Source organism: Euprymna scolopes, chromosome 29 (genome assembly GCF_053919585.1).
Source record: "Euprymna scolopes isolate OS-2025 chromosome 29, ASM5391958v1, whole genome shotgun sequence".
Classification (NCBI taxonomy): Eukaryota; Metazoa; Mollusca; class Cephalopoda; order Sepiida; family Sepiolidae; genus Euprymna; species Euprymna scolopes.
Window position 1 is genome coordinate 16861315 of NC_136510.1, and position 20885 is coordinate 16882199.

The following is a 20885-nucleotide window of genomic DNA, read 5'->3' on the forward strand; positions in this document are numbered from 1 at the left end:
GAAGAGTTTGTTGATAGAGAGAAAAGTGTTCCATGTATTTAAAGATAGAATTAATACATTGCCGGCGTGTTGAAGGAGACAATAGTTTCATTCTATATTAATAAACTTTATTTGTTATTTTCGCTAGTAGCTATAATAGAAGAGTACAAGAGAGTTCAGAGTTCATACATGCTTGTATTATAGTAGTCGTGAAGAGTTTGTTGATAGAGAGAAAAGTGTTCCATGTATTTAAAGATAGAATTAATACATTGCCGGCGTGTTGAAGGAGACAATAGTTCAGTGTTCGTGCGCACACGTGTTTACAGCTAGTAGTCGTTGGAACAAAAGAGAAAGAAAAGGCAAAGTTTTCAGTGTGTTGATGTGGGTGAGTACGAGTTGTATTGATGTATGTTCTTTAGCATGACAAAGAATGTTTGTTCGGGTACAGCACGTGGAAGCAAGTAGGAGTTTGAAGAGAGATATAGCTAACTTGCAATACTCACGTTCAGCCTGGGGATGAAGCCCCAGGTGATGTGTGCTTCTGGGCAGAGCACAGAGAAAGAAAGAGAAGGGTTTGTGATTTCGCCTTTTACATACTCGGTCACATGATAGGGAGCTGGCTTGTGATTGGACAAGCCAGAAAGAAATAGATTTCAAATCTCAAAGTTACGAGAAGTAGCTCTGCTTGTTAGTAGCGGCTGTCGGCTGCTACAAGTTTTCAAAAAAGCACATTTTCGCAAATTTTTCTCATTTCTGAGCATTCACTTTTTCTTGTCGTATTATGTGCCATTTTTGCTCAATGAGTAAAATTGCTCTAAATATTATATACACTTGTCATGTTCCTTCTCACAAAAGCTGTCGCCATATTTCTGTTTCAGAACTTATCCATAGAATTATTACCGCATTCTGAACTTTTTTTTTTCTGGATAAAATTAATCCCAACAACGTTAGCTCACCTGCCTGGAGTTTTTTTTTTTTTCACTTTAGGAAGAGTTATACTAGCGATAAGGGAAGACAATCCACAGTTGGTAAATTAAAAAAAAATATTATTTCAAAATATTGTACAATTTTTTTTTTTTAATTTAATTTAATGTTTCAGTATTTAATGTTTTCTGTTGTGTTTTGAGTTTTTTTATATCAAATAAAATCTCTGAAAATGGATGCTAACAAACTCAGAAAAGCTCTTATATTTTTCTGTAGACCAAAGAAATATTATTGATTTCTTATTATTATTCAGAATTATATTTGATTACGATTACTACCCCCTATATTTTTTATTTTTGTCTTTTCTCCAATTTTTTCAGCAGATTATTATCGAATGGAAACTAATATGATCTAACAGATTATCAAAAACAAAAGTCGGAGGTGGTAGGATAGAGATGGGGATATGTCTGTATGGGTGACGGGGGTGGGTTGGGTTGAGTCGGGGGAGCTTTTCTTAGGTTATATTTTCGGTACATTTAAAAGTTTTAATGTAAATACTACTGGGTGGAGGGCTTAGTGTAAATTTAATAATGGAGACCAAATGTGCTGATTTTTAAATAATTTCTTGGGGGGGGGGGGGCTCGCCAGTGGTCAGATAGTTCTAAATTTAGGTTTTAAGTCTTTAGCCCTGTGAGGTGGTTTCTAAGCTATATTTTCATTGGGCCTGGATTTTATATTGTTTAGGTTATATTCTCGTTGCATCGTGTGCTAATTAGTGGTTTGGTTGCAATTTAACAGGTTGTATTAAGTGTACATATTTACAGGGATAGGGTTTGTTAGACAAAGTTGTTTATGGGCTTATGATTAAGGCAGATATATTGTTAATTAGGCATTGCCAAGATGCAGGCTATTCTAGGTTGGAAATTTATTTAAAGTTATGTAATGGTTGTGTGTTCAGAGGGTGTGCTAATATTTTATATTAAAGAGTTGAAGTTTTTTTATGGCGATTTTTTCAGATCGCGAGAGATTATGGGTAGTTTAAAAAAAAAAAAAAAAAATTAGTTTGGGGTGTTGTCCAATTGTCCTATACTAGGGGGAATGGTTAGTGATGGATATTGTTGTATTTTATGAATGGCGAGGAAGCGCAATAAGCTAGTTCCTGTCCGGTGGTGCATTTTCAGTGGGGTTAATTGCATTTACGTATCTGAACTTTCTCTTGTGCCTGCAACTGCAAATTATCTCTTGTTTTGAATTGAGGATGTTTAATTTTTTAGGCGCCGTTATAATCTCGGTCACCTCTGCGTTACATAGAAGGCAGTATTTAGATCCTGGGCTGTATGACGTGGATTTTCTTAGTATTTTCCATTTTAATGTAAAGTCTATTTTGTTTTGTTTTAGATTTCTAACTAGGTTAGATAGGGTAGTTTTTGTTTTAGGGTTCTCCTTTGAAAATGATTGTAAATGGTTTGCAATTCTGGCCTTTATCAGGAAGAAGGATAATCCTACGTAGGTATGTATTATAGGGCTTGTGCGTGGTGTATCTAGAGGCTCTTCATTTATCTGGGGTTGGCCTGAGTTTCTATGTTCAGGTTCTGTGGAGCTTATACCTATCTGCTGTGTGGTCAGTTGTTCAGATTGTGTACTATTGCTTATTGGGTCATGTGGATTCTCTCCAGTGTAACTGGTACTATAGGTTTGGGCTGTCAGGTTATTAGTTGTCGTATTAGGCGGGAGTTTCTGTTATGAATATATGACGTCTGAGTGTACACAGTCATTCTCCAGTGGGCAGATAGTTGGGTCATTACAATTGCAGTTTGGTTGGGCTAGACTAATTTATTTCTGCGTTGATTCTATTTTCTTATTATCAGTGCTTATAATAGTTTGTGCTACATTAGGCATAGTTGAGAAGGATAATTTAATAGAGTTTTTATTTAGGATCGTGCTGTATATGTGAGGATACTTGAAAAAATCTTCTACTAATTTAAAGAATTCTTTTGAGATATTAGTTTGGACGTTATTATTATAGGGGGGGGGGGTGAACCAAATATTGGACTTTCTTCTGATCCGTTTTTTGGGGGTGTCTGTTCAACTTGTATGAGCTTTTCATTGTTAGGAGTATTTGGCATATGATACTTATAATTCGATCTTGCCTTATTATTTTGCCTAGACTTGCGTTTAGTCATGTTGTGGGTCACTATGCCTAAGGGGCTGGATATTTTTTTAGCATTATTCGAATCATACTTAATTGTGTCTTTGTATCCAGAGTTTGCCAATGCGTTGTTATAAAAGGTGGAACTTTCGTTGAAAATTCCTCTTAATCTTTTTCATCCCTAATGAACCTTACGCTAGACGCCACATCTTCCCCATGCTACCTAGCACCTTCTCTACTCTTCTGATGAGAAGCATTAGGCTTCGAAATGCCCTGGTATAAAGAGTCCCTTCTATCCCCCAAATTTTGCTTGTATTCCATTATTCAATAAATGATCCATTCTATATCTATCAATATATAGTTTTGTGTCTTCATTTCATACTTTTGTTGTCCTATTATATATATATATATATATATATATATATATATATATATATATATATATGTTGTCCTTTATATATATATATATATATATATATATATATATATATATATATATATATTGCGTGTTGTATATATATATTGTATATTGTGTATTGTATATATATATGTTGTATATTGTGTATTGTATATATATATTGTATATTGTGTATTGTATATATATGTTGTATATTGTGTATTGTATATATATATATATATATATTGTATATTGTATATATATATTGTATATTGTGTATTGTATATATATATTGTATATTGTGTATTGTATATATATATTGTATATTGTGTATTGTATATATATATATATATATATATTGTATATTGTGTATTGTATATATATATTGTATATTGTGTATTGTATATATATATTGTATATTGTGTATCGTATATATATATTGTATATTGTGTATCGTATATATATATTGTATATTGTGTATTGTATATATATATAGTATGAAGCACGCAAACCATCAAAGGATTGCTGTGAAGTGCTAGAAAATAGTATGAATGTGTACGAAAATATATTTTAGTAGTTTTCCTTTCTAGAACTTTTCTTAAAGTGACTGAAAATAGGTTATATTTTTGTCTGTTTTATTAGAGTGTATTTTTGTCAAATGTTTCAAAAGTCTCAACGTTTTGATTGCTTCGTTTGAAAACACTTTGTCACACAGCAGACACATAGGCTGCTGTTGGTTCTGTGGTGCCAAGAGAAATTCATATTTCAAATACACCACACATTACTGTCTGTACTTTTTTTACTTGCTGTTGGATTGCTATCTTTATTCTGGAAAAAAAATGGTTAGAAGCATTGACTGTCCTACGGGCAGTTGGGTTTCGATCCTGTCTAGCCGCACTGATGAGCTGTGATACAGCAAAACAGTACTGTATGTGGATGACTATATATATATATATATATATATATATATATATATATATATATATATACACTGAGGAAGATCGAAGGATCGGTCGAAAATTATGTGCTTTTGAAGGAAACATTCTTGTTTTTTTTTCAAAAGACTTTGTATTCCTACATGTCAACACACAAGAAATAAATACAGAAAAGATATAAACATTTATATATTTTTCATATTGATTCATTTTATTCATACATATTAAAATATATATATATATATCTACGTATATATATGTGTGCGTGTATGTGTGTGTGCGTGCGTGCATGTGTGTGTGTGTGCTTAATATAGAATGCATATGCAATATATAAAGGTAAAGGTAAAGCTTAGGTGTGTGTATGCGTGTGTAGGTAGGCTTTTCTGTATGTGTGTGGGTTTCTGTGTACATGCCTGTGTGGGGGGGTGAATGAATGTGTATGTGTATACGTGTGTGTGTTTATGAAATAGTATGTATGTGTACGAAAACTTTGTTAAAAATGGAAAGATAAGCCAAAAAGCCTATCAGAACTTACCTATCCTATTCAGGCTTAGCGTTTTTTAGAGAAAAATCTTTTTTTTAATTAAATCAGAAGTTTGTTGCCTTCCAAGGTTTCGAATGCTTCCGACTTTTAGTATATATAGTATACTACACAGTAACCATTTAAACCCTTTAGTAGTGTTCTTACATTGATAGCTTCCTATTCTGTCACATCTTTAGTATATTCAAAAAGGCGCTTCTACACTATTGTGGCGAAATTTCGGAAATCGTAATTCTGAATTTCACATGAAAACAATGATATCTACGTATTCTTGTATTTTTACGATGATTATATAAAAAAATTACGAAAATCGATAAGGTAGAAAATTATTTATTAAAGAAAATAGAAAAATAGAATTTGATGAAAACAATTGTAAGACAGAGAAGAGTTCAAAAGAGAGGTAATTTTCAGTTTCGTATTAAACAAGATGGCGGCAGTTTTTTACCTATAACATGATTAATTTATTTTTTTTTTTTTATAATTCAGTAATATTCAGATAATTTCGACTGCATAATTGTAACTTATTAGAATTGACAAAAAAAATCAGTTGAAACCTCTGTTTTTTATCTTATCCATCTATTGACTATAAAATCTCTGAAAATGGATATTAACACACTCAGAAAAGCTCTTATATTTTTCTGTAGGCCAAAGAAATATTATTGATTTCTTCTTATTATTTAGAATTATACTTGATTAAATAAAAAAAAGACCCATGTGTACGAGTGATACACTCCCTACCCCCTATATGTTATATTTTCGTCTTTTCTTCAATTTTTTCAGCAGATTATTATCGAATGGAAACTAATATAATCTAACAGATTATCAAAAAAAAAAAAAAAAAAAAAAAAAAAAAATAATAATAATAAAAAACAATATTTAAAGATTTGAAAGGGGTGCTTTGTTTCTAATGCAACATTCTAGTGAAGAGATCACTCATTTTAGAACCAGACGACGTTTTTAGGCCAAATTTTGCAAATTTAGCCTTTTTAAATCTCGTCCCAATTCTGTAGAAGCGCCTTTAAAAATTCTGAATATTACAAGATTGAAATTAAAGTGAAATGTTCACATATCTATAGACGAGCTTTGGATGTAAGATTGATCAGTTTGACAAGTGCTATTTATACAGAAACATGACAGGAAGTAAATGAATTCCATGAGGGGTAAGAATTGCAGGATTCATGAATTAAATTTTTGAAACACCGACAATTGCTTTTATCGGGACCATGGCACTTCCGGTTGGATGTACTTAAAAGATAAGAATTACAAGATTAAGAACAGGTGCAGGAACTCAATATCTAAAGAAGCCGCAATAGGAGTGTTGATTCCTTTTAAGTACACCGATACCATGCGGACATAAATTTTATGTAATTATCTATAATGTAAATCTCACCTGTTTGTTTAAATGTATGTATGTATGTATGTATGTATGTATCAGGTCATGTCATATGCTACTGGTACCATGTAACCCAGTACTACCTGCCTCATGGTCGGGTCACCGGCGACTAAACTGGTTCCTCCACCAGACTTGTTTGGTGAGGAGGGCGGCTAGTCTCCCTGGAGGATTAAAAACAAGACCTTCCAAAGGGCGAATGAACTCTTTTTCTGGGTCAATGGCCAACTAACACCGTGTATATTTGTGTGTGTGTATATGTGTATTGGGGTGGAGAGGGCTCCCGTAAGCCATGGTGAAGGCAACCTTTCTAGGAGAAGCAAATCTCTGATTTAAAAAACCATAAAGCGGGAGACCAGTACCTGCATTAAGCTGGTCTGCAGTTTAATTTGTTGCTGGCTATCTTGCTCTTGCTTGTTGCTGGATCTGAACATTTTGAACCGAGAGAGAGACTTAGCTGTCGTACAAAGCTAAGACTCTGTAACATCATCTTTGTATAGATACTCCCTCAGGCATTTGGGCTCATGGATTTTAAATGTCTGAGGGAGTGGCACTCGTCTGACAAGACGTTGCAATCATCATGTATGTATGTATGTATATATGACTGGCTCGAAAGCCTAAAATGAGGTTCAAGGTTTGTTTGAGGGCAACCTTGAAAAAATGTAAGATGGATGAAAAAACCTGGGAGACTCTTGCTTTGGATCATGGAGAATGGAGAAGGAGGACCTTGCAGGGAGATGTGGGCTAGGGTTAGGGTTAGGGTTAGGGTTAGGGTTAAGGCTGATCGAACCCAGTATGAACGACTGAAGTGTGATATTCGGAAAGGGAATTGGTGAACTGGGGCGTCAAATTGGTCTGGTGTGTGAGGCATGCAGGAGATTATGTCTGAGCAGAGCTGGGCTGATAAGCCACCAGACTGCTCATCAGCGCAATGGGCCACAAAACAGTCTTGTGTTGCTAGATCTAACTTGTTTCAACTGCGGGTGGGCATGCAAAAGAGCAGGCGGTTTGAAACGGAATTTGAATGTTCATAGAAGTGATCATCCAGAACGTTCTGCTAGTGGCGCTCATGTGTGCACCATGTGTGCCAAAGAATGCCAGAGTTTGGCAGGGCTTAAAAGCCACTTCCGTGCGGCTCATCACAAAAAACTTAAGACCACTTAAAATCTTTAAAAAGAGACCTTTTTTTTTTAAGAATATATTTTAAACTCTTCCGACTTAAGGTCACCAATACTAGAATCTAAAATGTTATGGAAACAAAAAGCTACATTCCAAAGATTTATTTTTAAAATTTACATTTTTATTAAATTAGGCTTTTTTACACATGATCAAAATTATAAGACCAGAGACAAAAATTCTATTAAATTGTATTTTTTTAAAAGATTTTTAAGTGGTCTCAAATTTTTGATCAGCAGTGTATATATATATATATATATATATATACTAGCAAAAGTACCCGTCGTTGACGGGGTTCAAAAACAGTCTACAGAAAATGAACTCTGATTTTGTAAAGAGATAGCTTCGAATTTGGGGGTATCAAAACCAAAGCAAAATATGATGAAAGTAAAAATAAAATAGATAAACCCCATAATTTATTATACCATAGCTGTTCACACTGAAGCACCTATCACAATATTCTGCGGATCTATATTAAAAAACCTTGTTAAAATTTGTGACATATTTCCATTCTATGGAGGTCAGGCATGAACGAACAATCCATAATTTTATTATACCATATTTCTTCAAACTGAAACATAATTATCAAAGTATACTTACGCAGATAGATATGAAAAGTCTTTATAAAAGTTTGTGCCTATTTCCATTCTATGGAGGCCAGGCACGAATGCAGACCCCACAATTTTATTATACCATCCCTATTTAAGTTAATAAAATACTTATCAAAGTATTCTTATGTACATCTATATCAAAAACACTTGTAAACGTTTTTTTTTAACTTTAAAATTTTTTATTCCCATACTTTGTGGACCAGGCGTGTACGCAGACCCCACAATTTTGATGAATCATCATTATGCCAGATCAAACATACCCATTCCTGTGTCTTGATACATCTTCTATCATTATATGTGATCAGTTTTCTATAATAGTCAACCATATAGGAGCCTATTCGTGACCAGACACACACACAGACGTTCAGTTTTATATATATATATATATATATATATATATACACACACACACAAACATATATATATATATATATATATATATATATATATATATATATATATATATATATATAACTTACATACAATAATATTAAATGAAAGCTGAGGAATAAAAGTTATATATAACTTTATTATATCATCAGAACAAAAAAGTTAAGGGGAAAATTAAGGAAAATCTCGTTAGGCCATGTCTTTTCGAAGCTAGATGCTTCTCATCAGAAGAGGTAAAGAGTACAGAATCATACAAAATGCAAACATAGAAAAAAAAAACTGGCTTAATGACATTTAGATATGAAATGAGATGGAGGAATAGGATAATATGGTAAATAGTTCCTCGTTAATGTTATTGTTTGCTCCTCTTAATAGTGTTGAGCTTTTCTTATCTTGATAAGTTTTGCTTTGATAAAGATTTACTCTTTGATAACATAAATGTATTATATAACCTAAAAACACACACTTTCATAAATGTATATTGTTTAGCATAAAAAAGTTTGGATATTTTCTCTCTATATATATGTGTGTGTTCATATTTTTTGTTACTGGCACCCCCACCCCCCAACCGCCCCTTTTTATGTTAATGCCCCTCCCACAATATCTAAGCCCCGCCTTCCAGTGGCGGTTACTGCCCACTTTGAGAAACATTAATCTAGAGAGACGGCTGTGTCGCATCCCGTTTGTGGCTCAGCACAAGGCCGGATGTTAATCTTAGATGCACGTGGCAGAGATAAACTACATTTCGTCTCCTTGTGTACATCGTCATTTCTGCTGTTCGTTCATTTTTATAAGAAGAATATATAAGAATATGCTAAAATGATTTCATTTTTAGCAATCATTGAAAATTAAATTTACCAAGCCAGCGAAAGAAATGGTTGAAACTAACACCCAGAAAAAAAGAAAAGGAGTGGCTAACACTTAGTCCAAGTTATATCGTGAGAGAAAGAAAGGGGATTGCTCTCTATGTATGAATAATTTGCTTGTATCAAAGATTAACCATAGAGGAGAGAAGTGGGAAAAGGAGGAAGGCATAACAAAGACCGTCCTCATTTCGCTAGCAAAGAGAAAGAATTCTAGAAACCTGTTACTGTATTATTGCTTGTTCTATGCTGGCTTATGAATTAATTAAACTAATATTTGTGAGAAAAAAAAATGCATAAAAATCGTTTCATTTATGTACACATCTATTCAAAACCATTAAACAAACAAAAGATTTAAATCTGAATCTGAAATTTTCGTAACGTAGTGAATAAAGTATTTTGATAAATAACAGTTGTAAGCTACACTCTCCTGGAGGTTGAAGGTCCAATCCACAGTCCGAACAACACTAGAATACTATTGCAAATTATTCAGAACTTCTACCCAGTCATCGATAATATAAATGTAACCTGTCTGTTTAAATGTATGTATGCCTAAAACTTTCGACAGAGGTGACGGATTTTCACAAGATCAGTATCGTTTTGAAGCTCGACCATTCAGACGACAAATATCGAAAAATTGGCTAAAAACATTAATTCCTTAACCTACTTAACTGGGCACTTTTCTACAAGGAGGGGATCGCTTTTTCGCTGATATTTTCGAAAGTCATCCCCTCTTTTCGATTAACTAGCCTTAATTTAAAATTTCGCCACTTCTTGTTTGGCGATGGATGCAACAGCAAAGCCATCACTTTCTTTCACGTTCTTTTCCTTTTTTGCGGTACAGACTCGAGCCTGCCTGCCTACTACCACTTTTTTCAACACACACCTCAAAACACCCGGGCAACGCCAGGCACCCAGGTTAGTCTATAATATAAATCTCACCTGTCTGTTTAAATGTATGTATGTATGTATGTATGTATGTATGTATGTATGTATGTATGTATGTATATCACACAAAAACTTTCAACAGAGGCGACGGATCCTGACAAGATCGATATCATTTTGAAGCTTGACGTCTCTGATGAAAAATATCGAAAAATTAGCCGAAAACATCAATTTCTTCACCCTAAACTCGGCCGTTTTATACAAGGAGGGACTGATTTTATCGCCGATATTTTAGCAAGTCATCATCACTGTTGGATTGACTTCGGTTAATTTACACGCTTTTGACTTCTGGTCAGATCATGGAGACATTGGCTAAGACGTTAGATTTTTTTTCACTTTCTTTTCCACCTTCGTGTCATGTGTTCGAGCCTGCCTGCTTACTACCAATTTTTTTTAAAAAACCTCTCTTCACCCTGGCTGCCTACTGTAGTTTTGATTTCCTCCCCACGCTACTACTATTTTTTTAACATCTCTCTCCACATTCCTGTGTTCGAGCTTGCCTGCTTACTACCACTTTTTTTTTTTTGGTTAACACACACCTCCAAACACCTGGGCAACGCCGGACACCCAAGCTAGTGGCTGATAAAACAAGATCATATTACCCCGTGGATTATATAACGAGTTCTGTTCAAAATGTGCATAATGGCAAAAAACTTATATGATCCTCCTTAATAAAGGAAAGTAATGAATAAAAAATGTTTATGAATAAATATTTTCATCAATCCTGAAATTATTTCAATTAAGGAGAAATCTTTCTAGACTGAGATAATTTTTTTGTTTTTATGAAGTAGTCGGTAAGTTAAGAATTGAGGTCCCCACCAGTAAAAAGAAATGTTAAAAAAACACATTAGTTAACATTAGAAAATAAAATTATGCTTAACGGATTTTAAAAAAAATGTGTATTCCCCTCCTCCTAAAAAAGACAAAAATAAAGCTATGAAATTGTTGCTGTGGAATGACCAGGAATCAAAACTCACAAAGTCCATGTCTGGAAGGAAAAAATGTGGTGGTGACGACTAGACTGAGTTAATTTTGTTTTGTTTTAGAAAATGGCAGGTAAGTTAAGAATTGAGGTCCCTGTTAATGAAAAGAAATCTTAACAACAAAAAATTTAAAAAATGGCGTCCCCCCTCCATGTTCATGCATTGACTCAAATAGGATTTGAATTCTTACGTAGCCTTCAATCTGTATGTATGCTTACATAATAATTATCACGTTGGTTTGTTGCCCACTTCTGACACCAATGTTATATTCTCTGTTTTTATTAACATGTACGTTTTTTCTGTCCTCGTCAGGAGGCATGTATATAAAACTTGTGTCAGCAACAGGTGTACAAAAATAAAAACAATTGTCCTTGTGTGACGTTAAAAAACGATAATAATTTATCAAAGACGTTTAGAACAAAGAAAACATGAGACAGGTTTTATTAATGCAAAAACAAAACAAAATATCTACTGAATATACTTGTGTATATGTCGAATTTTTTGGAAATGATTTTAAGGTTATTTGGAGGGGTCGACTTATATGTAGGTAATGTTTTTGGAAATGTTGTTAGAGTGGCTCGGTGCTTGATCATAACATAGAAAACGCCATTTTGTTTGTACATCCGGTATATACTGGTAATCCTAGTAATTAATTGCACTCCTTCCGAAAACCACTGCAGTATGCTTGCAAGCATGTAAGCATATGCACGGTTTTTCAATGGGAGGTTTAATAATAATTGGAATAGCTCTCGCAATGTTCACTCTCTAGACGTGGCTATAGGCCTAAGCTCGATATGATGTATTTGGTGATGATATGACCGTGTTTTTAGTAGGTTAGGAAATGTAGTGTTTACAATATGACTTTCTCCCGTAAGTTCACTGTTAAAAATCCTATAAATGACAATATTAACTATTTATTAACAATTTAATGACAACTATTTAATGAAACCATTTAATTGCACTTAATGCATGTGTTCACATTATTACGGTATATTATGGCTCATGCAATGTATGTGTTTATGTTATTATGGTATATGACATAAATTATGTCAAAAACAGTAACTGCATTTGGAATCTATAGCATGTCATTGATAAGAATGCCTGATTAGCAACATTTGCATTTGTTGCATGTAAGTGTTTGTTTTATACATGAAAATCGAATAGACCACACTTGAGTAAAGGCACGTATTATTGTTCGTGGATGCTGAGAAACAATTTATAATATGTCTTACAAAAAAAAAAAAAAACACCAAAAAGGAAATTATCTGTGCAAGAAAGAGGCATGAGGCAGACTATTTAACTACAGTCGACTTATACACAGGTAATACATAAAATGACACAATTTTTGGTCTTAAAATACACATCAACTTATACACAAGTATATGCAGTATGTGGTAACTTGGCAGATTGTTGTGTTAGCTTGATTGAGCCCCTCACAGTTGAAATTCGAAATAGTATGGTGTGATATTTTTGTTGTATCCTGTTGATGAAAAATGAGAGATTAAAATTCCATTAAGGAAAGTATGAAAAGAAATCTAGTAGTCATAACAACACAATAATAATAATGAGAAGAAAACGGTAGATAAACACACACGCACACACAGTCACATGCACACACATGCACACACATCCTCTCTCTCTTTGTTTGATTATTAATGTCACACATGTAAACAAAAAGTATTTATAGAATGAAACCGTTTGTTCAAAGATTAATTTAACAATTATCTACTTAAGTTAAGAGTCTATGAGTATGTGGTTTGTAATAGATTATTTATGATAACTAATGGCCTCGGTGTTTTGAAAGAATAGAATGTGGCAGTCATGTGTAATGTAAATCATGGTAAACATAGACTATGAAGTATTTGCTTCAGTAAAATCGGGAGAGTGAAAGTAGATAACAATGAGTGAGTAAGGTGTCCTGCTACCACCTGTAAGTATGACTTATTTGGGAGAGTTAAATGGAGAGTAAAATTGTACCAATTTATGAAATGTAATTAAATCAATTGATAATTATCAGAAAACAGAAATAGGTACAGGAAGGCAATGTGGCCATTTTGAATTAATGTGTGGGCCAGTGTTTCTTTTCTTATAATGTTTTTTCATAAACGAAAATAATCGTCTCTCTTCTGTTAATGTAGAGATAACTTGCAATTTTCTTTATAAACTATTTTTATTAATAATTAATTTTCTACTTCATCGTTTTTCTGTAATTTTTGGATATGTTACTCTTTTCGGTGTGACAATTAAGTAGATAACATTGGTTTCAATTGAAATTCAATTTTTCGAATTTCATTCTTATTCCAAAGAAGTGCCGAAAATAGTATTCCCAATAATTCAACTAATTAGATTAGAGGCTCTTTTTTTTCTTTTTTTTTTTTTTAATTTTTATCTGTTAGTCGGGGGGCTTTTATGTCGAAGAAGACTTTTACGACTATTGCTAATTTTTATTTCTTATTTTGGAAACATTTTGAATGAGGCCACTGCCAACCATTTTCACGTTTGTCTAGAACAGGCGTGTGCAACAGGCAGCCCACCAGACCAGTTAATATGGCCTTCAGATAGTATTGCTTTCTAGGCACTTTAATTTCAATTATTTTTTCAAAATCATAAAACTAGTTTTAATGTTTTTGAATTAACCACACAAAATATCACGTTTTTATTTCTACATAAATATTACAATATTACTGAATGTACTTAATTACTTAACTATAGTTTTCATAAGTCTACATAAGAGTTCATTTTTTTAACGATTAACTGGCCCACATTGTTGTTACAAAGTTAAAATATGGCCAAACCTTAAAAAATGTTACACACCCCTGATCTAGAATGTTCCTAGGTTTACAAAAAATGCACTTAAAAAAGGTTGAAACGTAGTAGTCCAATAATTCAAATAATTTTTGTAGTAATTAATTTTCATTTTTTTTTCTTCTGAAATTGACTTCTTTTTTTTTACATAGGGGTCACCACTTATTAAGGCCCTGAGTTCACTCGAGGATAAGGGTTATTGAGTGCACAGTAATACATGGGATAATAGTCGTTATTATGACAATTCGGTAGATTGGATTACTTAAGGGGGTGGTTCATCAAGAATTTGTTTATGTTGGACTTGAAGACAACCAAGTTGTAGTCAGCTGGGAAACAAGCAAACGGAAGCGAGTTCCACAGGCGTGCAGTTCTAAGAAGGAAGCATTGTTAATTGAATCTACGTTTTGATTTAGGCACAGTTAAAGAGTGGGGAAATTTATTGACAGTGATTTCAGTTAGGCGGGTGTTTTTCGAGAAAGCTTGGGGAGGGGGGGCCAGAGGTTGGAGCTCAGATGAGCACTTGCTGTGGAAAACGTTTCCAATTCTTTAGCAAAAAAAAAAAAAAAAAAAAAATGTTTACGTTAACACAAACCATAAGTCTGAATGGCAAGAGATCCCACTCCAACAAAGCTGTTTTACATTAACACCGTGGGGTCTGCATTTGCGCCGGACAATCATAAGCGGCAAATAATTCAATAGTTTAAGGTTGGATGTGGAATGTCTTGAGATAACAAACTTTTCCGGGCAACGCCCAGATGCGGGATAGCCAGTAAATATTTAATTTATTTATTTATTTTTATTTTTTTAATATCAAAATTATTTTGACACGAAATATACACGGAGTTCGGACAAACACACAAGTGGTCGCGGAATTTCATTGAACAATGCTTGAAGAAGAACATCCTCTCTAGAATAACAAAAGTTGTAGCTGTTGAGATTCCGGAAGGGAAAACAAACTCTCTCTCTCTCTCTCTCTCTCTCTCTCTCTCTCTCTCTCTCTCTCTCTCTCTCTCTCTCTCTCTCTCTCTAATTGACTGACTCGCATGTATGCTCATGCAAGTCCTCCTCTCTCTCCCTTCGGCAAGGATAATTGTGCGACTTATTACCGCTCCCTGCCGACCTTTCATGTGATGAGGCGTCATAAGATATTTGGGAAATCATATGACAAACTTCCTTCTCTCCACGTCACTGTTGTCAACACGAGTTTCTTCTTGACTGACTCAGGTTGGTAGGAGGGGAAGGAGTTGTATTTTCCTTTTCTCAGTTTCACTTTCTTTCTTTCTTTCTTTCTTTCTTTCTTTGTAAAAAAACAAAACCTGTTTGAAGGGACTACTAGCAAATCTCACATCTCACATATTGCGTTTGTGCACACGTTACTAAAATTATGTGACCACTTCTTGCGCGTGCGTGTGTGCACGCATGTGTGTGCATTTCTCGTGTCAGCGTAACTTTGATAATTGCACATGGACTTAATATTTATTTATTTTTTTGTTTGTTTACTTGCCTCCCCACAAGGGTAAAATTAGACACAAGGTCGGGTTTTAATCTGAGGGGAAACCAGCTCCTCAAAATGAAGCACTCTGGTTAGTAACAAAAATAAAAAATGTGTCAGTCATGAAGGATTTCTCTTCCATTAACCAAGATCAAAAAGCCCTTATACCCCCTCGACGAAAATACCTTCGACAAACCCGACAAGCAGCAAAGTTCCACCTCCTACACAGTTGGGATCCCTAGATGCCTTTTACTCTAATAGCTTCTTCCCCAGAACTGCAGGACTTTGGAATTCTCTTCCGGTTTCCTGCTTCCCCAACTGTACTGATATGCAGAAGTTCAAATGTAATGTGAACAGACATCTTGCTGCTAAACTCCCTACATAGTACCCCTGGAACTTAGGCCCTGATAATAGCCCCCTACATTAAACTGGCAACGTGCCTTGTTTGGGGTGAAAATGTAAATAAATAAATAAATAAAAGTGCATCATACTGAAATAAAATATACAATATATATATATAATGAAATAATAGTTATTCGTTCATATCTACAGGCACTAGTGTTTCATGCTTGAGCAATTATCAGTGTTAGGTAACAATTCCTGCCGGTCATGCGATTCAAACACAACCAGGAAAACACCTTTTGCTCCATTTGCTGAACCTCTGCGTCAGTGCCACGAAACAATTGCATCGGGAATGAAGAGAATTAAAAACTATTAAACGTCGAATTCAGGCGAATACAATGACAATCTAGAATGTTCGCACGAGCGGAAGCCGTGAACATTGCATAGACGCTAGTTGTTGTCTTTCCGTAATAATGCCCATCCTTAAGTATTCGTAAATTAATAATTATAATTGAATAATAATTATTCATAATTCCAAGTAATAATTTCCAGAGGTGAAGCAACCAATGAAGTTTTAACGACGTTAAAGCAAGAGTGCTGAATAACGAAGTAGGGCAATATATACTTTTTATTTGTTTTACATAAGCATTTATATGTCACTACACATTTATGAGCATGTTTCAGTCAGTCAGTTACAAGTAACAATAACAATATCGCCTGAAGAGGTCACTAGTTATTTGTAACTGGCTGACGAAATATACCTATGAATGTGTAATGACATTTAAATGCTTGTGTAAACAAATAAAAACTTCAATTAAAGTTTAAAATGCGAAAGTCAAGTATCATGGTTCAATTGTGCTCTAAGCAAAAGCATTCATTTTGAACATGCCCCCTGCCAGAAATCGTCATTAAAAATTCGCGGTAAACAATGGAATATTTAAACTTACTTTCTTTCGAAACTTATAAATTCTTGAAAAATGTAATTCAACCCCTATTTTTTTTTAATTAAAGGAGCACAGACCAAATTTAAAAAAAAAATAACAGGTTTAATAGCAAATTATGCAATATTTGTTTTTTTTTTTTGTTTTTTTAATCGGTTTTCCTTAAAAAAAATTTAAAAAAAAACAACGAAATTTTACTTCCTTCAATTATAAAAAAATATATATATAAATTCCAAAAAAATACTTACCTATAAAAACTAGGGTTTATGTCTGCTAAGCTGAAAATGGGTGACAATTTATAGTTTTTAAAAGTATGAGTATCGAAAATGCCATATTCGAGATCGAGGTCACGTGTTAGAGGCGTGGCTAAATAAATGTATGAACAGTATTTAAGGGTTACTTTTAAAAACCATAAAGAAAAATTCACACAGTTCGAACACAGCAAGTGTAAATAAGCCAGACCAATACCTCGCCTGGTGACGATTGAGTTAGCCGGTCGAAAGCACTTGCAAACCAAGAAAAAGAAAGGTAGAGTGAAAAAAAAGCACCTTACATACGACGATTCGACAGAAATATGTGTGATGGATCATCCAAAAGCTCAAGAAAGAATTTAAAAAAAGGACGAATAAAAAACAAAAACATTCAGCAATGTTTGTCTAAATGAAAATATACTGCATAAATGCACACATAAACACATAAACACAATATCTATCTATCTATCTATCTATCTATCTATCTATATATATATATATATATATATATATATATATATATATATATATATATATATATACTAGCGGGTGTACCCGGCGTTGCCCGAGTCTTTGTTTCCGGGACGGGTGGGGGGAGTTTTAAAAAATGTTATGGTAGGTAAGTAGGAAGGATCAAACCCGGAGTGATGAGTAAAAGTAGGAAAATAAAGTGTGAAAAAAAAAAAACAAAAAAACATCTGCAACGTTAACAGTTCGGCCACCAAGAAAAGTCCATTCCAGTTGTTTAGGAAAAACAAAAAAAGCGACTACGGTAGGTCGGCGCGAACGTGAAAATATAATGTGTATTGTCCAGCACGCTAACCACTACGCCACAGAGCACTGCAGCTTAGTTTAGTGATTTTAAATAACTTCACATGAAAGAACTACGAAGCCAAACCGGTGTTCTCTTCTCAACTGTTCCTTGTGAACGATCACCAAACGGTGTTAAGTGGTGGCAGGGGGAGGAGGAATTTATTAGAGAGAAAATATTTTACCACTTCCATTGATCTTAACCGATTTTGGCCGTGACTTCTCAGCAGAAAAAGTATAGAAATCTAAGATTATCGAGGAATTTGAGAAATAATAAGATATTGTTCTGCCGTTTGTGCATATTATATTTGCATGAAATATCTTGATTTTTAATCTTATTAAGGTCAAAATCCGACGGGAAAAAATGAGTTCATTTTATATATATATATATATATATATATATATATATATATATATATATATATATATATAAAGCTGAACGTCTGTGTGTGTGTGTGCGTGTGTGTGTGTGTTTGTCTGGTCACGAATAGGCTCCTATATGGTTGACTATTTTAAAAATCTGATTATTACATATAATGATAGATGTATCGAGGATCAGGAATGGGTATTTTTGATCTGGCAGAACGGTGGTTCATAAACATTGTGGGGTCTGTGTTCGTGCCTGGCCCCCAAAGTATGGAAATAAAAATGAAAAAAAAAAACCGTTTACAAGGATTTTTGATATAGATGTACATAAGAATACTTTGATAAGTATGTTTCAACTTAAATATGGATGGTATAATAAAATTGTGGAGTCTGCGTTCGCACCTGTACTTTATGGAAATATGGCACAAACTTTAACAATGACTTTTCATATCTATCTGCGTAAGTATACTTTGATAATTATGTTTCAGTTTGAAGAAATATGGTATAATAAAATTATTGGGTGTTCGTTCGCGGCTGACCTCTATAGAATGTAAATATGTCACAAAGTTTAACAAGGTTTTTTAAAAGGGGTGAGGGTCCACAATAACACCTTAACTTTAATCTTAATTCACGTTAGCTTTAATTTTTTATTTTTGAGTTGACTCATATTGTGTCGAATAAATTCACCTCATAAATTCACGTTCTTATTAAAGTGAAAGCCAAAAAAAAAAAAGTCGGAACTTTAGACAATTCTCGACACAAATTTTACATAACTCTGTTTTTTTTCTTCTTCACTTGCACGTAGCACTCTTTCGAAAATAGATAAATAATAAAAAATAAGAACGTTACTTTTATCGTGTCAAAAGAAGGAAAAAAATCCTGCTCACGTGATTACGTGTCTTTTTAAAAACATTTACATAACCTTTTTATTTTTATTTATATATCTGTTTAAGTTTTTTTTGTCAGTGTACTAGAAGGAATTCAGTTGATTACAACCCTTTCTGCATGTTCTTTACATTACAATAGTACAACCCTGAATCCGACGGCGCAATACTGCACCGTTCAATACTGTAAAACTGAAACGAAGCTGCTCTGCTTCAAAAGGGCGCCATTTTCTTTTTATTCATATTTATATCGATTCTTTGCTTTAAAAAACTAAAGTAATTACGTGTTTACTTTTTTTTTGGTGTTTCGGATTATTTTACTAAAGTAAGTAAAGCTTCATTATTTTTCAAAACTGTTTTTGTTTCTTTGTTTTTCGATATTTCGTCGATATTATTTAGTAAGAGTGTTTAGCAGAAAAGCCAACAAACGACTACCCGAAAAAATAAATATACAAGAAATAAATGTTACCATAGTCAATAAAAGTTCAGTTCATGTTTTTTTTTGTTTTGAAATAGTTTTTAATGCTCTTTACTTGAAATAATTTCAGCGAACCGAAATTAAAACGAAATTTGAGGCGATAACTACTTTTTTTTTTTTTTTTTTTTTACAAAGGCATCACCACATTATCAAGGCCCAGAGGCCACTCAAGGATAAGGGTTAAAGAGTGTACAGTAGAAGTTGGTCAATATAGTAATCATTAGTAATGAAAATTTGGTAAATTTAATAACTTATATGGAACGGCTCATCAAGAACTTATTTACCTTAGACTTGAACACAACCATATTGTAGTCAGCCGGAAAGCAGGAAAACGGAAGACAATTCCACAGGCGTGCAGTTCTAAGAAAGAAGCTTTGTTCATGGAATCTATGTTTAGGTTTAATGAATTTTTATATAAACTACACATGCCATAGTCGAATATTCCTCAAGCACAAAATAACGGACATTAAAATATGTTTATAAATATTCCTTATGTTGACGGAACTCTCTTAAATTGTTAACACAGAATGCTCAGGTGCCCTTCCTTCAAATTGAAAACGGGGCTCTCCACTTCAAAGTCGCTGCCATTTTGATTTTTTTTAAAACCGATTCGTGAATTAAAAAAAAAATTTTTTTTTACAAACTACTTAAAATACAAACCAATGAACTTTTCTACCATAAAAGTAACTTTTATTGACTATGGTAACATTTATTTCTTGTATATTTATATTATTATATATATATAACATTTTCTCTTTGTAAGGAAACATCATTTTGTTGGTCACTCTTGGCTACGAATGGAAACAAAGTTGATATAAAAAATATATTTTCGCGAAAATTATCTTTACTTTCATCATATTTTGCTTAGGGTAACATTTTGGAGTATCAAAACCTATCTCTTTAGAACCCCCTTCTTTTCATAACCTATCATACTTTCATCAATCACAGTCCATTTTCCGTAGGCTGTTTTTGAACCCAGTCAACGACCGGTACTTCTGCTCGTGTATATATATATATATATATATATATATATATATATATATATATATATATATATATATCATACAAGTAAAAAATTCCAATGACGTAACGGTTATACCCAGGTTCTTCCTGTATCGTCATTTTATAATAAGCAGAGCAAAATCGTTTTTTGTATATTTTTACATAAAATGCTGTCACAAAAAAACTTTATTACTTGTCGCCGTAACAATTCTTACTTTTCGCTTGAGTGCA

The 20885-nt window shown here is 33.4% G+C and overlaps 1 protein-coding gene across 1 annotated transcript in view; it reads right to left on the minus strand.

Moving 5' to 3' along the window:
- LOC145252511 (zinc finger protein 277-like) overlaps positions 1-17443 on the minus strand; it is a 48739-nt gene extending 31296 nt beyond the window's left edge. The window contains exon 1 of the mRNA XM_080112017.1: positions 17112-17443. The gene's annotated coding sequence lies outside the window, so the exon portion shown is untranslated. The remainder of the gene's footprint in view (positions 1-17111) is intronic.
- Between the last annotated feature and the right edge of the window lie 3442 nt (positions 17444-20885).